Genomic DNA, 20,878 nt, shown 5'->3' with positions numbered 1-20,878 from the left:
CTGTTGAAGTCTTTGCTTTTTTTTAGCAGTAGAGTACAGTGTTTATTTGTTTCTTTTACTCATTTTGCTTTTCTTTCCCTTTACTTTTTCCCTCTTTTGCTTCTGTTTCACTTTGCATTTCATTGTTGCTGTTCGTTGATTAGGATTTGTTCATTTTTAGATTGGTCCACAAAGAACATAGGACATAGATCAGTGCAGCACAGGAATGGGTCCTTCGGCCCATGATGTTTTGCTGAACATGACGCCAAATTAAACTAATCCCTTTTGCCTGCTGTTGGCCCATATCCCTTCATCCTTTGCATATTTGCGTGCTTATCTGAAAGTCCCTTAGTGCAAGCTTGTAGCATCAGATTATTGTCATTTGATGGCATTCAAAACAAATACAAATTGATGACTTTACATGGGCTTCCCTCTCCTTTCAGGCCTATTGTAAAGACAAACTGAGAAACCAACTGTCCTTTGCACATAGATAAGCCTGCTTAGTTTAGAAACAGCTATTGAGTGTTTTAAAAACTGTATTCCATTCAGGAGAGCTCTGTATCTATGCTATAAGAAGTCTTTGAGTGCTTTACTTTCTTAACGTTCAATCAGAAAGCAGCCTGTTAGTTCTCTTTTTTTTAAAGAGTGACAGGTCTTCTAACTTGACAGAATTATTATTTATGTAGAAATAAGGTAGCTCTGCATTCTGACTGTTCAATTTATAAATCTTAACACACAGAACTTGGTGTTGTTAGTTTTCGCGATGCTTTGGAATCCAGGGCTGTTACCTAGCTGATGTTCAATGAGGGTTTCAACTGTCTACCACCAAGAATTTGCACTATTTTATTAATGGTCACAATTGTTTACCACTAACAGCCACCATGATGTGTGCTTTGCCTTCAGCAGGGGATTTTTAACTAAACCATAAGACTATAAGAACAGAAGCATACCCATAATGCCCATTGCTCCACTATTTAATAAGATTAAGGATGACATGATAATCCACAACTCTACTTTCCTGCCTTTTCCCTATAACCCTTGATTCCTTCACTGATCAAATACACCATCTCAGCTTTGAATATACTTAATCCAGCCTCTAAAGCAGAAAAGAATTCTAGAGATTCATTATTCTCTGAGAGAAGAAGTACCTTCTCATCTCTTAAATGGATGACTCTTTACTTTAAGATATGCCCTCTGGTCCAAGACTCTCCGACAAGTGGAAAACAAAATTTCTCCATCTACCCTGCCAAGCCCCTTTAAGAATCTTGTACATTTCAATCAGGTCTCTTCTCATTCTTATAAACTGCAATGAGTACAAACCCACTCAACCTCTCCTCATAAGGCCCTCCCTCCATATCTGGTATTAGCCAAGTGAATCTTCTCTGGATTGCCTCTAATGCCAGGAAGTATTTCCCTTGATAAGAGGGTCAAAACAGTTCACAATATTCCAGTTGTGGTCTCATTGGTGTCTTTTATAGCTTTTGCAAGACTTCCCTACTTTTATACACCATTCCCTTTGAAATAAAGGCCATTTCAATCGCTTTTCTTGTTACCATTGAACCTAAATGTTAGCTCTTTGTAATTCATGCCTGAGGACTCCCAGATCCTTCTGTTCTGCAACTGTCTGCAGTCTTTCCCCATTTAAATGTTCTCTTTTTTTTAATCTCCATTTACGTGATGTGCCAATGCTTATGCCAGCTCTAGAACTAGATGTGGGTAAGGCACTACTGAAAGATTCATTCAACATTTATTACAGCTCCTGATTTATACAAATATTACAGTCACTGGTACTCTGTGTCTAGGCTAATATTAAGCTATTCATTTACAGACAGTAGCAAGGTTTTATCATGCTTCATGTGGTCTTAGTTAAGTTGGAGTTTGAGATCTTTAGATTCTCAGGTCACATGCTATAATACAGAGATGATATCATGAGCATGTTCCTTAAAGGTATACCAAAGCTAACTGCGAGACATAACTCAACAGAAGGCTGCTGACTTTTACTGGGGGTGATGGCACGTAGTTTTGCAGGATGTCTTCAAGCGCCCGGCTTTTGTCTATACCTCCACATCAATGGAAGTGTTCTGGGCTGGTACCAGCAAAGACAAAGAGAGTGACAGTGCTGGACATAGTGGCCCTGAGAGAAATCACTGCAGATTCACAACTTAAATGAGACAGCAATGTAGCAATCCCACCAATGATCTGGAGGACAGATTGCTGGACTATTGCAACAGCCTATGAGTGAGCAATCATATCTGTAGTAATGCTGGCAGCAGCCTGTATTGCAAGGCTGGAAGTTGGGTATGATGGTTTCAGTTCAGGCTTTCACAGAAGCACAAGATGTCGGGTGGCATCTGCTTGTCCTGCAACAGAAGCTTAAACATCAGCCAACATAACCTACATCATCGGTCCACAGTTGCTATCAGGGGGTTAGGCAGCTCTCCGATATCAAAAAGAAAATGCTCCAAGCATGCTGCAAAGCTTTGTGCCAACTTGTAACCAAATTTCTCCTTGATAATGACTTTATGATTTTTTAAAAAATTCATATGTGGGATGTGAGCTAAGCCAGCACTTATTGTTCATCCTTAATCATCTTGGAGAACATGGTGGTGAACTGCCTTTTTTAACTACTGCAGTACTTTGAGTATGGGGTGCACATATTGCTAATAGGGAGGAAGGTTCAGATAGATGCCAGTTTTGTAGCTGTACAGGAACAGCTTGGCTAGAGGCATAGCAGAGTCTTAAGCTTGCCTTCAGTACTATTGCCAGAATGTTGTTATGGTCTACAGCCTTTGCAGTATCCAGTGCCTTCAGCTGTTTCTTGACATCACATGGAGTGAATTGAGTTGGATGAAGACCGACATTTGATCTCCTGGAGGAAGTTGAGATGGATCATGCACTCAGTTGTAGATTATTGTGAATACTTCAGCATTATCTTTTGCACTAATGAATTGGGTTCCCCTTCATTGAGGATGGGAAGATTTGTGCAGTCTCCTCCTCCAGTGCACTGTTTAATTGCCCACCACCTTTCACGATTGGATGTGGCAGGACTGCAGAGCTTAGATCTGATCTGTTGGTTGTGGGATTGCTTAGCTCTGCCTAAAACTTGCTGCTGATGCTTTTTGGCAAGCAAGTGGTCCTGTTTGGTAGCTTCAGCATGTTGACACCTAATTTTTAGGTATGCCCAGTGCTGCTGCTGGCATGCCTTCCTGCACTCTCCCTTGAACTGGAGATGATCCTATGGCTGCACGGTAATGGTATGCTGGGCCATGAGGTTGCAGATTGTGCCAGAATACAATTCTAACTGTGGTCAATGTGTGAGGTTAGTGGTGCAGTTGAAGATGAACTCACATTTGCAGATGAGGTCACGAATCTTAATCTTTCTCATGAGGTCATTGAACTTTGTGTGGAACTGTATCTAAATTCTTAGGATTATGCTGCTTATATGTACCACACCGGCTACACTGACTGGTCTCCTGTCGACAGAGGGCATCAGTCTTTCAGTCCATAACCTGCATAAAGATTTTTAGTGATGAATCTGAGTAACTTGGAGCTGACAGTGCTCTGCTGCACTATTCATCAGTGTTCTTCCTGCTCAGAATATCTTCCAAAATCCCTGCTCCAGTTACAATGCACCTTCCCTTTAAGCAGTATGGGCTAGCTTAAGTGCTGCTTGACTTACATGAATTTGAACCCTTGTTGAAATATACAACCACTCAACAGTGCAATTAGTTCTAGACTGCATGCAGCACTCAGTTTGTCAAGAGGGCAGCACAAGATTTGTGTGCTGGGCAAACATGCCTCATATAGTGTTATCCTCACTCTTGTTTTGGGGACCAATCAAGTTTTGTTTACAATATATCCAAAATTCATAGCTAAAATATTTAAATAGCTGCAGAACTAAACAGGTGAGCTGGAGTGACATTGGAAACAACAGATAGGAAGGGAGCTTAGAAGTAACTGACGTGAAGAATCGTCACTTATACTGAAGCAACATTGACGTTTATTCATATATCTCACAGTGTATCAGTGTGACAATTTGGTCACCTTTGATGTGGAGCAGATCCCAGACTGAAATCAGGCCAATCTGCTTACATACTGGCCTCAACTGATTGCTTGCAACTATTCAGAATTTGTTTTACATGGGATTTGTCCCTAGTTGACATTAAGCTACTACAAGAGCAGGTCAGAGGCTGAGAATTCTTCTCCTTTTGACTCCTCAAGTTTTGTCCAATGTACACAAAGCATATGCCAGGAGTGTGATGGAATACTTCCCACTTGCTTAGTTGAGAGTAGCTCCAACGACATTCAAGGAGCTCAACACCATCCATGACAAAACAACCTATTTGATCAGCACCCCCGCCATCCAACACCTTCAATGTCCACTCCCTTTACCATCACTGGCAGGTAGACTCTGATTGGTTAAAGCAGTGCACTGAGAAATGAAGCAGCAAATGATGTCACCAACTTTGAACTGGTGATGTGCAAATTCAAACAGAATCAGTTAACTTTCATTCAATAATGGCTGGTGCATTCTCCATGCCAATGCCTCTACCATTCACTGCCTACTTGCCAAACAACACTCTCCTCTCCTAGAGTATAAATTTTGCTTTTCCTTCACTTTGTAATTTTTTGTGAATTGTCTTGAAAAGTAGAAAGTGAAAGTCTCCAACAAACAGTGTCCCTTTTCCAGAAATGCTCAAATTTAAATCTGTTTATAATGTCTTTCCCCTTTAATACCATCACTCAGGACTTCACTCAGTGAATTTCACACAGACTGTATGATCAGGAATCGATCAGTGATGGAATGGGGTCTACACAATACTGACCACTCCACATTTACCCATTTACGTGTGTCCTGTCTGGCTGGGTTCCACCAATGTCCCTCATATGATTCTGTGTCTGGGGGCAGTGTGAATTGATATAAAAGCTCCACACAGAAACTGACATAATCATATTTGAAATCACTTTTCACAAAACACCTTTGTATTTGAGTTAAAAACAGTTCAGCCACAAATATGATGAGTCATATCTCTGTTTTCTTTCAAAGTCTTGTGGAGTTTCAAGGCTGAATACTCACTATGTGGGTGGGTAACAGAAGGTGGGTGTGAGGGTTACTGGTGGTGGGGATGTCAGTAACTCTTTGGGGATTTTTATTTTCTCCTAATCAAACCTATTCAGGGATGACATGACACACATCTGGAGCAGGTGGGGCGTGAAATCAGGCTCAGAGGAAGGGATAATACCACCGAATCACTGGGATTTTTACAGTGGCACTAGCTTCATTGCCATGGGCACAGGTTTCCTATCCAGTTTAGGACATCAGTGGGTTTTGAGAGCTGGAACGTCAATAAGAGTCCTTCCACATTGTGAGGAGTCCAGACCCGAAACATCAGCTTTCCTACTCCTCTGATGCTGCTTGGCCTGCTGTGTTCATCCAGCTCTCCACTTTGTTATCTTGCTCTCACTAACATTTTTTTATAAGTTGAATAAAAAGCAGAAAAGCTCTTAGTCCACCACCATGGTGTGAAGGAGGCAGGCAATCTCCTCCTCAGAACAGTCTTTGACTACATCCCCAGGCAGCCTAGCAGGGAGACAAGGAAGGAAGGAAGGCTTGTCCAAGCTGCCAAGGACGTCCTCTGGAGGGTCAAACAGTCCTTCCCCTGCTATGTTGGAAAATAGAGGCTCAATGGAAAATCTTGTAGCCGCCATTGATGAGGCTGATTAAGGCTCGAAGCAAGTTCTAATGACCTGTCACCTCAAAGCCACATGGTAGGGTCAGCCCAATACTGAAACTGCATCAACTAATATGGACAACTTTGGGGATGGAGCTAAGAAACCAATTTGGGAACGAGTAATATTGGGCTCCTTTGGCCTTCATTCTTGACCACCTTGGGATTTGTGTTGTTTTTTGCAGGCACCCTCACAACTATTGTTAAAAGAAAAACCAACATGTCACAAGTTAAAAAAGAAAAAAAAAATGAAGAGTGAGAGGAGGAGAATAATTTTCTTGTTCCAAAAGTTTGTTGGCACATTGAATATCTGAAAGATAGGAGAACCATACTCCAGGGTAGTGTTTAAAAGGTTTTAAAAATTAAAAATTACAATGGTATGTGGAACTGCAAGATGAATTGGACCAATTGAGTAGGTCTTTCATTGAGCTGGCTCCGGTCTGATGAGCTGAATGGTTATCTTCAGTTCTGTGGCTGTGAGTTTAAACTGGCCCACTGTATCTTGCAGCAATTCTAATAACAGCTTGTCCAGAGAATCTTTACAAGTGGGTTCAGTTTTCACAATAATTAAACAGAAGTGTTTAAACATAGTACATGCTTCCCACTTGAAGGAGACACCTGACTCATGAAGATTTAAAAATGCCCAATATCCTACTAGATAGATTTAAGAATTAGTTCTAAGGACCAGATTGGGAGGCGTTTCACAGCTGTTAAATGATGATTTAGGTTGTTATTGTTATCAATTTTCTGACCCTGGGGTGATGATAGAGGAAGCAAAAACACAAGGTTGGGAAATGGCGAGAAGATAATTGCAACAGCAGTGTGGAACTGGAGGTGGTCACAGAGGGAGAATTATGTGCTTTTTCAAATTATCAGGTTAGACAATAAGAATCAGTGGATGTTATTGAAGACAGAGTAATAGGTGATTGGGACTTAATTTTCAAAAATAAATGCAACAGCTGACAGAACATTGGACATACAGTAATTTACAGAGAGTTCAGGGGTCACGGAAGTGACACGTGGTTGATATATGGAGCACATGTATCATAATGATAAGAGACACATTAACATGGATTTAGAAAGGAAATCCTGGTTAACATCTCTGAGATAGCTATCTATGTAGACTTTCAGAAATGTTCTGCCAAAGCTCAGTAGAAACAACATCTAATTATAAGCGAATCAAATTCATCTAGAAGGGAGAAAATCGGTTAAAATTATAGATAGCAAGTAATTTGGAGACATGCACTGTCAATTTGGAGGGAAATGTTAAGCGTAGGCACAAATGTGTCAGGGCTTAGATTCCTAGCATTGACAATTGAAATAAACAACATAGATAATTAAAGTAAACTGATTAGATTTTCTGGCATTACAAAAACAACAGAGAACTTCAAAAAAAATGAGAAAAACATTTTAGTTGGTTATGTAGCTGGGCAGGCGCATGAGAGATGACATTTAACAGTGACAATTCTCAAATAGGTCGAAAGCAAACTATAGAGTGAATGGAACTGAATGAGAGTAGGCCTTTTTTTTTAATGAGTTGATATGCACAATGATAAGCCAATGAATACTGAGACAATTTGTCAACCTTGATTTGCCTCTTGTCACCTCTATAATATTGAAGCCTAAACTTTCTGCAAACCATTATCTGCCCAATGTCCATACAACCATAATGAATTGATGCAGAAAGAGGCCATTCGGCCCGTTGAGTTTTGCTCTGCCATTCAATGAGGTCATATAATTGTTATCCTGCTTCCTCAATAGTAGCAATGTTTACAGTAGCCTTGAGCACTCAGTGAAAGGTTATTGTTTCAAGTTGTTTTCTCACCAGCACTAACATTTTAGCTTGATGAGAAAGAGGGAAGCAAACTGTGCGTTGTTCAGTTCTTGTTCACAAATCCATTTTTCTACTGTTCAGAAACTGCTGCTGCTGCCAATTATCCATTTCTGTACTCCTGAGTTTACTCATGGATTTTTACATGCTGAATACTCCACACTCAACCTTTCATGTCATTGTAGCTGCCAGACAACAGTGAATCAACTCAGAGGTACAGATTTGCGTTTCAGCGCCCTTTCATAACAACGTTATCTTTGGCTCAAATTAATCCTTGTTTACTGTTGAGTTGATTGGTTCAACTTAGTCAAGTGGTCACAGCAGCCATTTTAGGTCAGTATTTGTACCATTTTTAGTCTATGAAAGACATTGGGTATTTGAACCATAGAATTCCTACAGTGTGGAAACAGGCCATTTGGCCCAAATAGGTCCACATTGAACCTCCAAAGAGCATCCACCCAGACCCATTTCTCTACCCTCTCCCTGTAACCCTGCATTTCCTATGACTAACTCACCTAGCCTGTACACCCCCGAACACTGTGGCAATTTAGCATGGCCAATCCACCTAACTTTCACGTCTTTGGACTGTGGGTGGAAGCCAGAGCACCTGGCAGAAACCCACACAGACACAGGGAGAATGTGCAAACTCCACACAGACAGTCATCCAAGGGTGGAATTTAACCCAGGTCCATGGCGTGGTGAGGCAGCAGTGCTAACCACTGAGCCACCAGGCCACCCAAACCAGATGGTAGAAGTTAAACATTGATACTCCAATTCTACTACAATAATAACAATGGATAGATTGGGCTGATTAGCATGTTTTCTGTAATGTAATTTCTATGAAAGTCTGGTTTATTTCTATTTCAAATCCATTCCATGAGAAAACGGTACGACAAAATTAAGTCCCACCTATGAAAATTCCATTGCTCTTCTGAGATATCTGTGAAATGAAGTACAAATGTAAAGAGTGACCACATCCCATTCCCAAGGTTACAAATTCAACCCTTCCAATTTATCACGTTATCCTTTTCCTTTTGCCAAAAGTAACAATTATCCATATGAATCTTTCAACAGACAGATGCAAAACGACATCCACTTTGGGTTTTCTGAAAGTCTTGTAATTGATAAAAATAGCAAACTTCCTGAGCCGAATAGGAGACACTATTAATATTTAGTTTAATTGTGGCTTACTAGTATATTTATCAAATTTTCTATTCATTTACAAGTTGTGGACATCACTGGCTGTCTAGCATTTATTGCCCATCCTTTGTTGCCCTACAGAAGGAGGTAGTGAGCTGCCTTCTTGAAACACCATTTTGTGCAGATAGACCCACAACATGAAGGAACAGCAATATATTTCCAGGCCAGGATAATGAGTGGCTTGGTGGGGAGTTTGCAGGTGGTGGTCGTCCCATGTATCTGCTGCTTTTGTTCTTCTGGGTGACAGAGGTAATAGGTATGGATATTGCTGTCCATGTATATATATATATATGGGAAAAACCTTATAACAAAAGTGATTTTTAATGTTGGGATACTTTACAATACAGGCTTCATGGAATGTGGGTATTACTAACAAGGTCAGCCCATCCCTAACTACCACTGAGAAAGTGGTGATGAGCTGCCTCCTTGAACCATTACAATCTATAGCCCTGGCACAGTGATCACGTAATTGGAATATCATTGGATTCGTAATCAGGAAATCCAGACTAATGTTCTGCGGATATGGATTTCATCTCCACCACAACAAATGATGAAATTTAAATTCACTTCAAAAAGCAACTGGACCTAAAATTTAGGTGTAAAAGCCCCACGTACATCACTAAAGTACTTTAATAAAGAAATCTGCTGGTGATGCTCACATTCCATGGTTGAATGTATTTTTTTAATAAGAGTGGTGGCTGCAGAGTGGTTAAGCTAAATGACCATGGCACTGTCATACAGGAAGCCATTCAAGTGAGGGTAGTGAGAGAAATATAATGATTTAAGTGACAATCTAGTTAAGGGATTGACTCTGATCTCTACACCAATGAGTTTGAATCCAGATGGCCATGTTATCTACTGGTGTCAGGGTTTGGGATATCTGCTATGGGCTGGAGAAGAACTTGCAGTGGGAAAAGAAGGATCCAATGATTGTGGCTCAAGTTGGTACCAATGACACAGGTGGAACCAGGAAAAAGGCTTCGCTGAGAGAGTATACGTGCTAAATTAAAAGACATAAACTCAAAAGTGATAAATTCTGGATTGCTCATTGAGTTGGTGAGGGAGTGTATGGAACACAAGCACCAGAACTGGGGAATGTGGAATCTGTGCCATTGAGATAGTCTACAACCTGAATGGTGCCTAGACTAGTATTTCACAAACCACATAACTAGGGAGGTAGACAGCCTTAAACTCACTGGACCTTGGGTGGTGTGATTAGAGACATAGAGCTTGGGTAAATGTAACTAAACAAGGGATAGACTCAAGGTAGGAAAGCAAAATATTATTGAGAGAAATGAAGATGAAAGAATGGCAGGAAGAAACAAAGAGAAATAGACATAAGAATACAGCAGCAATCAAGACTAAAAGGAGAACAAAAATAAACAAAGTTAAAGACTCTATATCTGAATGTGCACAATGTTCATAAAATAAATTAAGTGGGGCATGCTGAAGTGAATAAATATAATCTGATAGTTATTCCACAGATATGGCTGTAAGATGACAAATATTGAATTCTGAATATTGAGGAGTTTATGTCCTTTGAGAAGAATAGAAAACTAGCTCTAGGATATCACTCCAAATCAAAGCTGGTACTGGTGCGATAGTTAGGATTGGCCTTGAAACAGGAGGTAAATTTGTACAATCTGTTCTGGTGGAGATGAGGAATAAAAGGTGAAATATGTCACTAGTGAAAGTGATCTGCCGGCCCAGAAAAGTAACTAGGATGTCGGAAAAAAATATACAAGATATATGGATGCTTGTGATAAAGGTTTGGCAATATCATGGGCGATGTTAACTTACATATAAACTGGAAAAATTGGATTGGTAACAGAGATAGTAGGAACTGCCGATGCTGGAGTCAGAGATAACACAGTGTGGAGCTGGATGAACACAGCAGGCCGGGCAGCATTAGAGGAGCAGGAAAGTTGATGTTTCGGGTCAGGACCGTTCTCCAGAAATGGGGGATGGGGAAGGGAGCTCTGAAATAAACAGATAGAGTAGGGGTGGAGTTGGGGAAGGTAGGTGGGATGGTGATAGGTGAGTGTGGGTAGGCAGTGGTGGGGATTGGTCAGTGAGGTGGGAGGAGCGGATACATGGGAGAGAAGACGGACAGGTCAAGGAGGCAGGGATGAGAGGGAGGGTTAATCATGGGATGACGTTGGGGTTGGGGAGATTTTGAAACTGGTAAAGTCCACATTGACACCATTGGGTTGTAGGCTCCCAAGGCGGAATATGAGGTGCTGCTCCTCCAGTTTCCCGGTGGTGTTGTTGTGATACTGGAGGACGCCCAGAATGAACATGTCATCCAGGGAGTGAGAGACGCAGTTGAAGTGGTTTGCGACTGGAAGGTATTGTCGTTTGTCGCGAACCGAGTGCAGATGCTCTACAAAGTGGACCTCGAGCCTCCGCTTGGTCTCACCGATGTAGAGGAGGCCACATCGGGAGCAGTGGATGCAATAGGCCACATTGACAGATGTGCAGGTGAACATCTGTCTGATGTGGAAGGTTCTTTTGAGGCCTTGGATGGAGGTGAGCGGGGAGGTGTCGGGGCAGGTGTAGCACTTCCTGAGGCTGCAGGGAAAGGTGCTGGGGGTGGTGGGGCTAGTGGGGAGTGTGGAGTAGACGAGGAAGTCGTGGAGAGACCGGTCCCTACAGAAAGCAGATAAGGGTGGGGAGGGAAATATATCCTTCGTAATGGGGTCAGATTGCAGGTAGCGGAAGTGGCGGAGAATGATGCGTTGAATCCGGAGTTTAGTGGGGTGATACGTGAGGACAAGGGGGATTCTGTCTTTATTTTTGTTGCGGAGTGGGGATCTGTGGGCAGAGGTGCAGGAAATGCAAGAGATGCGCTCAAGGGCGCTTTCGACCACTGAAGGGGGTAAGTTGCAGTCCTTGAAATACAAAGACATCTTGGGATGTTTGGGAGTTGAATGCCTCATCTTGGGAGCAGATGCAGCGGAGGCGGAGGAATTGGGAGTAGGGGATCGCATCCTTGCAGGAAGATGGGTGAGAGGAGGTGTAGTCTAGGTAGCTGTGGGAGTCGGTGGGCTTGAAATAGATATCACTTTCGAGGTGGTCACCAGAGATGGAGACAGAGAGGTCCAGGAAGGACAGAGAGGTATCAGAGATGGTCCAGGCGAACTTGAGGTTGGGGTAAAAGATGTCAGTAAAGTAGTAAAGTTGATGAATTGTTCAAGCTCTTCGTGGGAGCACGAGGCGGCGCCAATACAGTCATCGATGTAACGGAGGAAGAGATGGGGGATAGTGCCAGTGTAGCTGTGGAAGAGGGACTGTTCCATGTATCCTACAAAGAGGCAGGCATAGCTTGGGCCCATGTGGGTTCCCATGGCCACCCCCTTAGTCTGTAGGAAGTGGGAAGAGTTGAAGGAGAAGTTGTTAAGGGGCGCTGCCTCGTGCTCCCTTGAGGAGCCTCATTCCATGACCAACCCTCCCTCTCATCCCTGCCTCCTTGACCTGTCCGTCTTCTCTCCCAACTATCCACTCCTCCCACCTTACTGACCAATCCCCACCACTGCCTACCTGCACTTACTTATCACCATCCCACCTACCTTCCCCAGCCCCTCTCCTCCCCGCCTCCTTGACCTGTCCATCTTCTCTCCTACTCATCTCCCTCTTATCCCCACCTCCTTGACCCGACACAACCTGTGTGTCTTCTCTCCCACCTGTCCACTCCTCCCACCTCCCTGACCAATCCCCACTACTGCCTACCCGCACTCACCTATCATCATCCAACCCACCTTCCCCAGCCCCACCCCTCCTCTATCTATTTATTTCTGAGCTCTCTTCCCCACCCCCCATTTCTGAAGAAGGGTCCCAACCCGAAACATCAGCTTTCCTGTTCCTCTGATCCTGCCTGGCCTGCTGTGTTCCTCCAGTTCCACACCGTGTTATCTCTGGATTGGTAACAGTAGCCTCAATGAAGAATTCACAGAATGCTTTTGAGATCGTTTCTTCAATGATTGCTTTCTGGAACTGTCCAAACAGCAGGCTATACTAAAGTTGGCATTGTGATATAGGACAGCATTAATTAATGATTTCAGAGTAAATGCACCTTGAGGTACCAACAATGATAATGTAAATTAATTTTATAACCAATTTGAAAGAGAGAAAAGTGGATGTGAGACTAATGTTTGAAACTTAAATAAGGGCAACTATATGGCATAAAAACTAAGCTAGCTGAAGTGAGCTGGGATATCTGGCTAGGGTTTAGATCAGTGAAGAAGAAGTGGTAAAGGCTCAAAGGGTTATTTCAAAATACTCAGAATAGGTACATTCTTACTAAGAAGAAAAATTCCAAAGGAAGGACCTTTGGAAGGATCTGTGGCTAACTAAAGAAGTTGAAAGGAAGAAAGCATATAATTTTGCAAGGACGAGTGGCTGGTCAGGTGATCAGCATGTATAGAATGACAGAGAATGAGTAAAAGGTTAATCATAGCAAATAACTCAAAGCATGAGAAGAAGCTAGCTATAGAGTCATGAGTCATATAGCATGGAAACAGTCTCTTCGGTCCAAGTAGTCCATACCGACCATGTTCCCAAACTAAACTCGTCTCACTTGCCTGCATTTGGCCCATATTCCTTCAAACCTTTTCCATTCATGTACTTATCCAAATGACTTTTAAATGTTATAACTGTACCTGCATCTACCACTTCCTCTGACAGTTCATTCCACACATTAACCACTCTCTGTATAAAAAAGTTGTCCCTCATGTCCTTTTTAAAACTTTTGTCTCTCACCTTAAAAAGATGTCCCCTAGTTTTGAACACCCCCCACCTTATCTATGACCCTCATGATTTCATAAACCTCTATAAGGTCACCCCTCAACCTTCTACAGTCCAATCAGAAAAAGTCCTAGAATATCAAGCTTCTCCTTATAACTCAAACCTTCCATTCCTGGCAACATCTGGTAAATCTTTTCTGAAAACTCTCCAATTTAATAATCTCCTTCCTATAGCAGGTGACCAGACTGTACAGAGTACTCCAGAAGAGGCCTCACCATCGTCCTGCACAGTTTCAACATGATGTCCTAATTCCTATACTCAAAGGTCTGAGCAATGAAGGCAAACATGCTAAACTGCTTCTTAACCATTCTGTCTACTTGTGATACAAATTTCAAAGAGTAATGTACCTGAACGCCTAAGTCTCTCTATTCCACAACACTACCCAGGGCCCTACTTTTAATTGTATAAGTCCTGCCCTTGTTTGTTTTGCCAAAATGCAATACCTCGTATTTATCCAAATTAAATTCTATTTGCCACTCCTCAGCCCATTGATCCAATTGATCAAGATCTCATTGTAATCTTAGATAACCTTCTTCACTGTCTACTATAGCCAGAAATGTAAAAAACAAATGTCAAGAGTTTCTATTGGTATCTAAAAGGAAAGGAGTAAGTAAAGTGGGTGTTAGTCCTCGAGGGAGTGAGACTAGGGAGTTAATAAATAGTAGATAATAAACAAATGGCAGATGTTACTAATAAATGTATCAATTCTGTCTCCACTATAGCTTAGGTTAAAAACAATCCCAGTAATACCTGTAAATCAGGAGGTCAAAGGAGGAGAAGAACGTCATGAAATTATAATCACTTTGGAAGCAGTACTGAGCAAACTGACAGATCTGCAGGTTGATAAGATTCCAGGTACTGTTGGACTTCACCCTAGGGTCTTAAAGAGCTGGCTAATGAGGTAGTGGATGTATTGGCATTAATTGTTCAAAATTAATCATCAGACTGGAATGTAGCAATATAATCTGTTCTGAAGAAAAGTCTTGCCAGACTCAAAACGTTAACACTGCTTCTCTCTCCACAGCCGCTGTGAGATGTGTTGAGCATTCTCTGCACTTGTTTCAGATTTCCAGCATCTACAGTGTTTTGCATTAAATAAATATAGCCCCTCTCTACAGGAAGGGAGCGAGACATTAAACAACAAACTAAAGGCTTGTCGTCTGTCATTGAGAAGGTGTTTGAATTGATCATTATGGAAGCTACAATGTGGCACCTGGAAAAAGGTAATTGAGCAGAGTCAGCGGGGTTTTGAGAAAGGGAAGTTATGTTTAACCAATTTATTGGAATACTTTGGAATAAATGTGCTGTAGAAAAAAGGTAGCCTTTGATGGACTGTACTTATATCTGCAGAACACATTCAACATAAAAAGTTATTGCATAATGGAGGATTCCATAAGGGATAACATACCAGCATGGATAGAATACTGACTGGCTGGCAGAGGATGAAGAGGATACATATATGGGTCTTTTTCAAATTCTCTGTATGGGATTAATGTCCTTCAGGGATCTACACTGAGCTTTCAGTTTTGTACATTTTATATCAACTACTTAAATGAGGGGAATGAAGGTATACTGGCTGAATTTACAGATGACATGAAGATATGTAGGAAAATATATCACGAAGATAATAAAACAAGGATACAAACCATTATAGATAGGTTAAGTGAGTGGAAAAAAATCTATAAGATAAATATGATGTGGAAAAATGAGACGTTGTTCACTTTGACAGGAAAAATAAAAAAAGTAAAGTATGATTTGAATAGAAAATGGCTGAAGAATTCCAAGGTGCAGTGGGATTTGGGTGGTCTGGTGAATGAATCACAAAACAATAGTATGCAAGTACAGCAAGTAAATAAGGTGGCTAATGGGATGCTATTGTTTATTTTTAGAGGAGTTATACTTAAAAATAAGTATGTTATGCTTCAGTTACATAGGACATTGGTGAGGCCACATCTTGAATACTGGGTGCTATTTAGGTCTCTTTATTTAATGAAGAATGTAAATGCTTTGGAAGTCCTTCAGAGGACGCATACTAGATTGATACCTGGAATTAGCATGTTGTCTTCAAAGGATAGGTTGGTCAGGTTGGGTTTGTTTCAAGTGGTGTTTAGAAGAGTGGGAGCTGAATTAATTGAAGTGTATAAAATCCTGAATAATTTTTGAAGGTGTACATGGAAAGGATGTTTACTCTTATGGGTGAATGTTAGACCTCGAAAGGGTCAAACTAGAGGGTTAATAATAGATAATAAAGGGGATATTTTAAAAATTACAGTTTTTTTTAGGACAAAATTTAGAGGATTTTTGTTTCTCTTAAAGAGCTGTGTTATTTTTTAAACTTTTTTGCCGCTGAAGGTGGTGAAGGCAAGGTTATTGAATGTTTTTAAGGCAGATGTGGATAGATTCTTATAAGGCAAAGAAATCAAAGGTTATTCATTATAGATGGTAGTGTGGAATTTGAAATGGAAACAGATCAGTCTTATTAAGTGTCAGTGAGGTCTTGATGAGTCAAATGGCCTTCTTCTGTTCCCAATTTGTATGTTCACAAGTGGGTATGGTTTAAATTAAAACTTGCAGATGGTGATATTCCTATTTATTTTCTGCCTTTGTCCTTCTCGGTGGTAGAAGCTGCCAATTTGTTTGGAGTCTTGATGAGTTTCTACAGTGTGTCTTATAGAAGGTATATGCTGCAGCCTGCGTGTGTCAGTGGTGGAGGAAATTTATGTTCAATATATTTAGTGTGGTGGATGGGTGGCCAATCAAGTTCGCTGCTTTGTTGTCAAAGATGTCAAGTTTCTTCAGTGTTGTTGGAGCTGCAATCATCCAGGGAAGTGGATAATATTCCATTTTTTCTTTCAGTTTGATACTATGCTTAATTTACTTGGTCAATGTGGTTGATTTATCCTCTTAGAGCCCTTCTTCCTCACTGGAGCATATATTTACTATGAGTTGAAGACTATCTTCATTAACATTTGCTTTTGTTCATCGACTGTTTATTCCACTAAGCCCCTTTCCCAGTCCACTCCAGCCAGCTCACACTTTGTAATTACCACGAATTAAGTTTAGCACAATTGTTTATTACTTGCATTTTTCACTCTCAAACTGAATGGTAAATTCTAACATGTTGTAATCACTGTTCCCTAGAGGATCTTTTACTCTGAAGTCATTTATTAAACCTGCCTCATTATAAATGACCAGATCCAAATTAGCCTAATTCCTGGTTGGATCCACAAGATATTGTTCCAGGAAACTGCCCGCAAAACAATCAATGAGTTCTTTATCAGGACTACCTTTTTGTATTTGATTTTCCCAATCTACGTGAAGATTTAACTCACCCATGATTAATGTACCAACTTTTTAAAGTGTCTGCATTATCTCCTGATTTATCCTTTATCCTGCAATATAGTTCCTGTTAGGGCACTTAGAGACTATTCACAGTAGTGTCTTCTTCCCTTGTTATTTCTTTAACCCATTTGGATTCAATTTCATCCAATCTCAGATCATGTCTTGCTATTGTAATTATTCCAACTTATACTCACAAAGCTAACCCATCACCCTTCCCTTTTTGCCTGTCCTTTTGAAAAGTCACTTAACCTGAATATTTAGTTCAGAAGAAGGGTCACTGGACCTGAAAGGTTAATTCTGTTTTCTCTCCACAGATGCTGCCAGACCTGCTGAGGTTTTTCCAACAATTTCTGTTTTTATTTCTGAATATTTAGTTCTTGGCTTTGATCTCCTTTTAAGCAGGTTTCCATAATTGCTATAAGATCATACCCATTAACATCTATTTGTGCTGTTAATTCATTTATGTTGTTCCAAGCACTACGTGTATTCAAGTAAAGAGCCTTTAATTTTGCCTTTTTGTCACTTTTTCCCCTTTAACTGTATTTATTGCTGTTTTACTCCATGCCTGTTCCACTCTGGGTATCATTATCTAAATAATTGACCTGCAATGCTGTCATAGCCTTTGGCTTTAAAGCCCAAATATTCACCCTCCCAAATCCTTTCCCTATTACTTAATGTAAAGCCCTCCCTACAGTCCTCGTTACTCAACTCACCAGGACACTGTAACCACTACAATAGCTCCCTCCTCCTCCTCTGCAGGGACAGTGACTCATGAACTGAAACCCATTCCTCCCACACCAATCTTTGTGATATGCGTTTAACTCCTTGACATTGCTTACTGCATGGCTCAGGTAGTAGTCCATAATACCATAAGACATAGGAGCAGAACTGGTCATTTGGCCCATCGAGTCTGCTTCGCCATTTGATCATGGCTGTTATGTTTCTCAATACCATTCTCCTGCCTTCTCCCTGTGACTGTCGATCCTTTTACCAATCAAGGGTCTATCTATCTCTGTCTTAAATACAGTCAATGACTTAGTCTCCACAGCCCTCTGCAGCAATGAGTTCTCACAGATTAACACCCCTCTGGCTGACTAAATTCCTACTGAAATTATTATGATTCATTTGTTTTTTTTTAATTGTTCAACAGATGTAGGTGTCGCAGGCTAGGCCAGAGAGCATTTATAGCCTAGAGGGTACTTGAAAGTTAGTCAAATGTGGACCAGAGAAAGATGGAAGATTTCTTTCCATTGGTGAACCAAATGCTCTTTTTTTAAAAAAAAAACAAAAATCAGCACTGGTTATATGGTTACCATTTGGCTGGCTTTTCATTCAAGCCAAATCTCTCTGTTGACCAGGGTGGGATTTGACTCATATTTCCAGAACATTTGCCTGGACTTTATGTTATTCACCCAGTGACAATTACAAGTCCTTTAGCACCTCCCCAATTTACAGCCCGATCAACCCAAATCCACTTCCAAACCTCAGCTCGCAATTTGTGAAAATAGGGAAGGAGTCACTGTGGGGAGACTTCGCTCCCAGTGTAGTGAATCGTTTTGCATTTGTCCCCACCCTGCACCTCCAGGTGATTCAGTCGCAGTTTATCTCCCGGCCATCTTTCTGGGTGATTTAATCTCTCCCCCTTTACCATCTAAAACCACTCCTTGGCATATAAAACCTGACACAGTTCGGGATTTTCCTGAAGAAGTGAATAATGACAGCTCAGTGAAAGCTACGTCTGCTGCTCCTCACTGACTCGGAACTTGGCAGGATTTGCCAAAAAAAGTTTGAAAAGAATGGATCCCCTCACATACTCCATTTCGTCATCTTTCCTTATTTCAGAACAATACCTGGGTAAATGGTCTATTTGCTGAACCTGTAATTGAGAGAATGGTAATACTTGCTGGTCGCTGTAGTCATCAGGGACAGTCTGTTCACTCACTTGTCTGTCCGCTCCACACTCCCCTCCAGTCCCACCACACCCGGCATTTTTCCCTGCAACTGCAGGAAGTGCTACACCTGCCCCTACACCTCCACCCTCACCCCCATCCCAGGCCCCAAGGAGACTTTCCACATCAAGCAGATGTTCACCTGCACATCTGCTAATGTGGTATACTGCATCCACTGTTCCCGTTGTGGCCTCCTCTACATCGGGGAAACCAAGCAGAGACTTGGGGACCGCTTTGCAGAACACCTACGCTCGGTTCGCACTAAACAACTGCATCTCCCAGTCGTGACCATTTCAACTCCCCCTCCCATTCCTCAGACGACATGTCCATCCTGGGCCTCCTGCAGTGCCACAACAATGCCACCCGAAGGTTGCAGGAACAGCAACTCATATTCCGCTTGGGAACCCTGCAGCCCAATCGTATCAATGTGGATTTCACAAGCTTCAAAATCTCCCCTCCCGCTACTGCATCCCAAAACCAGCCGAGCTTGTCCCCGCCTCCCTAACCTGTCCTTCCTCCTACCTATTCCCTCCTCCCACCTCAAGCCCCACCTCCATCTCCTACCTACTAACCTCATCCCGCCCCCTTGACCTGTCCGTCCTCCCTGGACTGACCTATCTCCTCCCTAACTCCCCACCTACACTCACTTTTACTGGCTCCATCCCCGCCTCTTTGACCTGTCTGTCTCCTCTCCACCTATCTTCTCCTCTATCCATCTTCTATCTGCCTCCCCCTCTCTCCCTATTTATTTCAGAACCCCCTCCCCCTCTCCCATTTCTGAAGAAGGGTCTAGGCCTGAAACGTCAGTCTTCCTGCTCCTCTGATGCTGCTTGGCCTGCTGTGTTCATCCAGCTCTACACCTTGTCATCTTAGTCCAGAACACCGCCGGGCTTGAGTTTTGAAAATGATTTGCTGTCTCCGGAGCTGCAGTCTCGCCCGAATCCCAAAGGGGGCGCTCGGTATCTTCATGAAGGGGTATTAAAACTCCCGGAGGCATCCGTTAAGTTCCTTGCAAATGGTGAACCGCTACTCTCAGGTTTCCATTGCTAAGTTACTTCCGGCTCACAGGGGAGTGGATAACGCAAAGATTCTGCTTTGAACAGGTTTGCAGCCTGAGTCAGGTGAATGTTAAAGGAACACACAATTGTGCCCATTCCCCTGCGTCATATTAAACAATCATTTCCGCAAACCATTTTAAAGTTACTTTACAGTTTGCAGTCGTCCAAGAATTATTCAGAATTTTGAAATTAGTTTAACTTTAGAATTTGAAATCAGATTTTGTTTGTGAATTCTGGAAGAAAATAAAAGAAACAATAAAACTAGCCACCGTCCCAACCAGACCCGACGTGTTTTATGTACAATGGAACTCCAGTACAGAGCCTGTTCATTTTCAAGTCTCAGTCTGTGTGTGTCTCAGTAACTAGTTGTGCGCCGTGCCTGCTTGCATCGGGCTATTTAATGTCCTTTCATAGAAAGAACATGGTGTTTTTACACCATCTGCACATGAAAGTGATTCCTGCCCCACACCAACATGATTCCAAGCACATTTTACTCGAAACGTTGACTCGGTTTGGTTCTCTCTCCAAAATGCTGCCAGGTCTGCCGAGTTTCTCCAGCATGCACTATGTTTCTTTCAAATTTCCAGCATCAGCAGAGTTTTGCCTTTAGCTGACTGTTTGACAGTAATAGTAGGAACTGCAGATGCTGGAGAATCCGAGACAACAAGGTGCAGGGCTGGATGAACACAGCAGGCCAAGCAGCATCATAGGAGCAGAGAGGCTGACGTTTCGGGCCTAGACCCTTCATCAGAAAAGGGGGAGGGGAAGGGGGTTTTGAAATAAATAGGGAGAGAGTGGGAGGCGGATAGAAGAGGGATAGAGGAGAGGATAGGTGGAGAGGAAACAAACAGGTCGAAGAGGCGGGGATGGGGCCAGGAAAGGTGAGTGTAGGTAGGGAGTTAGGAAGGGGATAGGTCAGTCCAGGGAGGACGGACAGGTCAAGGGGGCGGGATGAGGTTGGTCGGTAGGAGATGGAGGTGCGGCTTG

Source organism: Rhincodon typus, chromosome 31 (assembly GCF_021869965.1).
Source record: "Rhincodon typus isolate 14 chromosome 31, sRhiTyp1.1, whole genome shotgun sequence".
Taxonomy (NCBI): domain Eukaryota; kingdom Metazoa; phylum Chordata; class Chondrichthyes; order Orectolobiformes; family Rhincodontidae; genus Rhincodon; species Rhincodon typus.
The sequence above is the reverse complement of the archived record's forward strand: the minus strand, read 5'-3'. Positions refer to the sequence as shown.